The sequence below is a fragment of the Nuphar pumila genome, chromosome 9, assembly GCF_984573655.1.
Source record: "Nuphar pumila chromosome 9, dmNupPumi1.hap1.1, whole genome shotgun sequence".
In the NCBI taxonomy this organism is placed as follows: Eukaryota; Viridiplantae; Streptophyta; class Magnoliopsida; order Nymphaeales; family Nymphaeaceae; genus Nuphar; species Nuphar pumila.
In genome coordinates, this window is record NC_143257.1 from 112,016,383 (window position 1) to 112,022,730 (window position 6,348).

A 6,348-nucleotide genomic window follows, 5' to 3' on the forward strand; every position below is an offset into this window, starting at 1 on the left:
AATCTATTTATTTTATTTCTGATACACTTAGATGTTAGTGGGATTGTATTTTAATCATTATTTTTTGTAATTTTTTTAGTGATTGCATGCTAAATTATTATCTTTAATATGCTTAGATATTAAGGATTTTGTATTTTAAATATAAAGTGGAAACCCTTAGAGACTCAAAATCATTATAATTTTTATACTATGTGGTTAATGATATGGACATGAAGCATCAAACATCGAATGAGGGTTGCATAATGAAATCTTTGCGATCTATTAATTGAATGAAAGAATATGTATGTTTGTTAAGTCAAGTTGTAATTAGATTAAGACCAACTCTTTTGTTATTCTCTATAACAGTTTGTAATCATGATTCTATTATCTTTGTTAGTGTTATGACGAAAATATACTTATGAATGCAAATTGATTAGAATGACAAATGTTATAATGAGTGAAGTACAAGAAGTACAACCTAGCCAGATTGAAAAAATGCAATAAAGTATAATAGGTAGACTAGTTATTTGACTGCATGTTAGAGTTATCTAGAATGCTTGGAATGAAATGTTCAGTGGGTTTGAAAGACAAGGTCATGAGGGTGGTGCAGACTCTAATAAAGGAGAAGTTTGGGGCTGAATTCACCTTAGAAAAAAGCAAGAACAAGTTGAAGTGTGCCATATTAACAACAATAAACTGAATTGTGAATACTTTGGGGTTTGTATGAGACTTATAACTAAAGATGTTTTGGTAGATACTGAAATATGGGTTAAATGTGTGAAAAAAAAACTCCACAAGAAAAAAATATTCGAAACTAGAAAAATGAAGATATTGTGGAGATTTGTAGGGAATCAATTATTATAGGCAGTTATAGGATCATCTATCCAGAATTACCACCACCATTTCCTGTCGTATACATCATAGAGGAACTGAACTCATCATCACAAGCTCTAAGTGGTAAGACACCCATGAGTAGCCCACCACCTACCATGCTCTCATCTTTCAACATGCATTCAATTCAAGAAAAGCGCAACATTTACAGTGATGATCAAATCGTGGATATGCTAGGCAACATTTTTGCATATATGAAAATCATCAGCGATGAACTCCCTACAAATTGGCAACACAATATAATATTGTATTTTAAAAATGATGGATAATAATCAAATTACTACTCTCACGCGTGTGAAAGCATTAGACTTACTAATAACATATCTATGTTCCTGAGCATAGATCTAAATTATAAGGTCGAATGGTTAGACTATAAATTATCTCTCAATGTTTAGGTATGCATTTATACAAGTAATCACTTGTGTTGATTATTTAATGTTATTATTGTGTTAAATGTTCAATATTGTTTTTGTGCATATTAAATGTTTCTCAATTGAAATATTGCATGTTATAACAGTGTTAAATGTTTAAATGTTGTATGTTACCATAATATTAAATATTCAATATACATGTTTATTGTATTTATGTTATTCTTATTTGATTGTGTGAATGTTATTCATGTTTATTGCATGATTATATATGTATATGCAAAAGTATATACTTTACAATAATTGTGTTTGCATTCATGTTATCACAGTATTGCATGTTACTTATATATATTTTTAAATTTTATGCATATTATTTATGTTTATTGCATAATTATATTTGTATATGCAAAAGTATAATGACTCCTCAAGAAGAACTTGTTTACTTACTCACTATGGTGGTGTTGATAATTTTCATACGTAGTTTGAGAAGGCCACATAAAAAAATAGTTCATGATTCTATATATAGGGGTAATGATTTAGTGCATAATTGTGTGTTGGGTCACCAACGAAATTGTTTTGACCTTTTACACATGAAAAAAGACATACATAGCATTATGTGAGGCCCTTTGTAGAAGTAAATTATTGCAAGATGCTCGTGATGTAGGTCTTAAAAAATACGTTATAATTTTTAACACTTAGGACATTGTTTATATTCTTTAAGACCTGGTACAAAACTAATCAAGAAACTATAAGGGTTATACAACCATAAACACTCTTCATTGCGAACAATAGTAGAATGTATTTTTGGTTTGCTAAAAGCGTAATTTTCAATTTTAAAGTGCCAAGTAAAATATCCAATTCTCACTCAAGTTAAAATTGTTTATGCAATATGTATAATACATAATTTTATATTATAAAATGACTCAAATGCTGAATAATTCATAGTTGACAATGCTAAGGATATCATACTTGAACCTGAATCCGAAGAAGAAAATTTCACACTAGTTAATCGTGGTAGCAATAAGGATCTGAGAGATGCAACAACAACTCAAATGTAGAATGATCGACCACACATGAAATATATTTAATAACTTTACTACTTGTTACATAAGTTTTATAATTACAATTGAATGATTAGCAAAAGTATTTTATGCATGCTTGATTGATAACAATATATATTTAACTTATATTATTTTGTAAAGAGTCGAAATGATGATGTCTCACCATAAAGATTATATTTTATTCAAGGCGAAGGCTAGAGGCATCTACGTCTCTTGGGAGACATGTCAACCACAAGTTCTCAAATATAGTGAAGCAGTATACGGATCATTCATCAGCTTTGAATAAGCTAATATCTGGTTGTAGGAGTATATGGTAAAGACAAGGTGGGTGCAACAGAAGGTGCACTAAGGAGAGATTACACGATGTTCGAGGGAGATGTTGCATTTTTTTGTCATGTTACTCTTCTTAGTTTTTTACTTTTTTATAGTATTTTGATGTATTTTTGTGTTGGGGGTGATGTACACTTTTGAGGGCTTAGGTGGGTAGTTGACATACTATGATACTATCACATATTATTGTTATTTTGCTTCATTGCTAACATTTTGAATTTATGTATACTATAATACTCTCTTGCATGAGTAAATATATTTGTAGGTTTATTTTGGATTAAATGACATAATGAATAAATGATATTCTTTTGTAGGTTATTTTTTGATTGAATGTATGTATGAGCATGTTAATTTTTGAATGAATAGAATGACTGCATTTATGAGCAGATTGATTTTTTAATGAATTGAATGAATGTATATATGAGCAGGTTGATTTTTGAATGAGTGGAATGAATGTATGTGTGAGTAGGCAAACTTTTAAATAAGTAAAATGAATTTATGTATAAACAAGTTGATTTTTGAATGAATGAAGTGAATGTATGTGCGAGCAGGTTGATTTTTGAATAAATGAAATGAATGTATGAGCTTGTTGATTTTTGAATAAATGAAATAAATATATGTATGAGCAAGTTGATTTTTGAATGAATGGAATAAATGTATTTATGAGTAGGTTAATTTTTGAATGAATGAAATGAATATATGGATTAATAGGTTGGTTTTTGAATAAATGAAATGAATGTATTTATGAGCAGGTTGATTTTTTAATGAATAAAATGAATGTATATATGAGCAGATTGATTTTTGAATAAATGAAATGAATGTATGTATGAGTAGGTTAATTTTTGAATGAATAAAATGTATGTATGTATGAGCAGGTTGATTCTTGAATGAATGAAATGAATATATGTATGAACATGTTGATTTTTGAGTGAATGAAATGAATGTATGTATGAGCAGGTTGATTCTTGAATGAATGAAATGAATGTATGTATGAACAAGTTGATTTTTGAATTAATAAAATGGTTTTATTTATGAGCATGTTCAAGTTTTAATAAATGAAATAAACATACGTATGAACAAGTTATTTTTTGAATGGTTGCATATTTGTTTTACATAAGTTTTATATTGTTTTGGTATTTGGATTCAATTTGAGTTTCATATTGGGGATAAAAATTCATGATTTTAGTTATACATTCATAATTGGATTCAATATGATGCCAATTACAACGTTGGGATATCGAAAAAAATGGTTGTGTATTTGTTTTTTACATAATTTTTATATTGTTTTTGTATTCAGATCTAATTTGAGATCCATATTTGAGAAAAAAATCTATGATTTTTTACATACATTCATAATTGGATCAAATACGAGAAAAATTATATTTGTATATCAAAAATATGGTTTGTGTATTTGTTTTACATAAGCTTTTTTTTATTTGAATCAAATTTGAGATCCATATATAAGGTTTAAATCCATGGATAACGGTGAAGAGATCAGGTAGTATAATTTAAAATGAAGTAATCTGACCCATTATCCAGGCTTGTCCAAGATATTCACACATTGTAATCAAACAATGAACATTTGAAACACAACATTCGTGTATAGTCAAAACAAACATTGGACTTGGTACAATTGTTAGAGAATAAACAAAATGTGTGTTCTGTCCATCCAATCCTAGACAAGCTATCAAACAAACCCTTAATGACACACCACATAATAAAAGATGTGCCTAATTGAAAGGGTACATAAGAGTTCAAGCCAGAAAGGTAAAGACAAGTTCAAATTGAAAGGTTAAAGACAAGTTCAAAAAGTCATATCTAGAGGTGATATTTGGTCATCTGAATCATCAATATTTTTTTATTATGACTTATTTATAGTGGAGCTTGCATTAGATCAAATTGTTATGAAAAAAAACCAAATATTTCATACTCCATGTCCAAATAAAAAACCCAAAAACATATATATATATATATATATATATATATATATATATATATATATATATATATATATATATATCATAATATAGCCTTGTTGGGCCACTAAAAAAATATACATCATTTTCTAAATACTAGTTACAATGGCTAAAAATATTTTCATTTAACCACCCTAGGAAAACTCAAAAACCCAATCACTATAATATGAACTCAACCATCTTGTTAGCATGCACACTAGACACACTCAAAGCTCCATGTTATAATGCCCACCTGGTGCAAAGACACACTCAAAGCTCCATGCTTAAAAAATATAATTCCTGCGAAGAAACACATTTAATAAATACAATAAATCCCTGCCAAGAAGCACCATTCATTGATGATAAACAATTTATAAATATGGAAACAAACTCCATCACGGGGAAATGCATGTCATCAATCACAATAAATATATACAATAAGATAAATCCTAACATCAACAATACACAAATAAGCAACAATTAATATCTAAATTTTTATCAACTTTTCCACAAATCCAACATCAAAAAATTATAAATGTGTTTGCCCACCCCACAATGGCTTGACAAAAGAGAACAATTCCAACCCCATAATAAAAAGAAAATAGTGTCAAATATGTCCTAAGCATTATGTTAAACGATCTCTAGGATGGTTGGTCCTTGTTGCAATAATTAGACTAACCTTTTGCATGTTTCTTGCTCATATTTGATAATATTGTCACTTGTAGCACACTCTTGCAAGTTTACTGTTTGCATTTGATTTATCAACTTATTCAAGCTATCATATGCAATATCATAACACTTTTCAAATTGCAATGATAAACTTATACATTTGTTTGCTTTCATGAAAACCATGTGCTTCTTTATAAGCCAACTTATAGTTAAGTTATATGATACTTGTAAGCACTCTAATTTTTGTATGACATCAGTTTTTATACCCCTTGTCTATCGATTAAGGGTGCATTCCAATAACAATTATTGAATTTGTTGAAAATTGAAAACAACAAATAATATTAGAAGATTCCCACATGCGACACTGACAAATGTTGAGTGTTTCTTTCATATATAATTACATATTCTTTTTTACTCTTCTTTTTGAGTTGTTGTATCACTTTGTATGTTCTAGCATCGCCCTCATTTTCAAGCTTTGCATAACCTATATATTACTGAAACTGAAGCTTGAAGTATTCCATATATATTGTTAAAGTAAATGCATTTCATAAGTAAATCTCTATTGGTTTGCGAGTATTTGTGAGTTGCTTTTCATCATTCATTCAAAAATCATATTTGTTTTCTTATGTCATCACTTATTGTTGCTTTAAATCTTTTTTACAAAAAAAATGTAATGAAGTGTTTGCATCAACCCATTTCTTAAAAAAATTATTCATACTTTCACTATATTGGATGGTAGTCATTCATGCCATAAATGTGTCACTATAATATGGCCTTGCCCATGAAACACTTTGCCATGAATCGGTAGTCCACTTGATGTCTCACATATAATGAAAGCAATTCATTTCATTTATTTTCAATTTTTTCAATGGTTTCTGAGTTGTGAAACCAAGTATCCCATATCATCTTAAAAGTGTAATTGTGTTTATACAAATTTCCCACATATGTTAAAACTTTTTGTGTTATATGTCAAGTAAGACACCTATGAATAATGTTAGGGAACACTTCCTTTATTGCTGCCTTCATTGCTAGATCTTAATCAGTGATAATGGATAATGAAGACTAGTTGCCTATTGCCTATAATTATTATTGAAA